A 550-nucleotide genomic window follows, 5' to 3' on the forward strand; every position below is an offset into this window, starting at 1 on the left:
GAGCCGGGCGGGCCTCCGGGCGGCGACCGCGCGCGAGTTCACACTCCTTCAGCCACCAGGAAACACCGTGTGTGGGCGCGGAGGCTCCAGGGGGACGAGCCTCCGCCCCGGCACCCCTGCACCCCCTCTGGTGGGGACGGGGGGGCGTTGCTACGGTAAATAGCGCCCACGGCAAGCGCTGACATTGCGCCGCTGTCCAAACATCTGCCGCTTATTTTAAATATTTAGCATCATCGTGCACCTTGGACAATTAACCCCAATCGAAACTCTGCCTTGGGAGCCCGATTATTCATTTTCCTGGAAGAGAGACCCTTTTTAAAAAGCAGGCTCTGGCGGGTTGCCCCATCGCCCTGGCCCTTCTCCGGCTTCGGGTAACTTTTCCCTCCAGTTTGGTGGAAGGTTACACTGGCAGAAAATAGTCCCTAACGTTTAGAAACTTCTCGGGGGGAAAAGAGGGCGTTTGACGTGCGGGCGGGTGGATGGGAGGGCTGGCCGGGGGCGCGGGGCGGGGCGGCGTGTTGGGATGGGGGTCCCCTGGTCGGTGGGGGCG

Source organism: Trichechus manatus, unplaced genomic scaffold (genome assembly GCF_000243295.1).
Source record: "Trichechus manatus latirostris isolate Lorelei unplaced genomic scaffold, TriManLat1.0 scaffold00113, whole genome shotgun sequence".
Classification (NCBI taxonomy): Eukaryota; Metazoa; Chordata; class Mammalia; order Sirenia; family Trichechidae; genus Trichechus; species Trichechus manatus.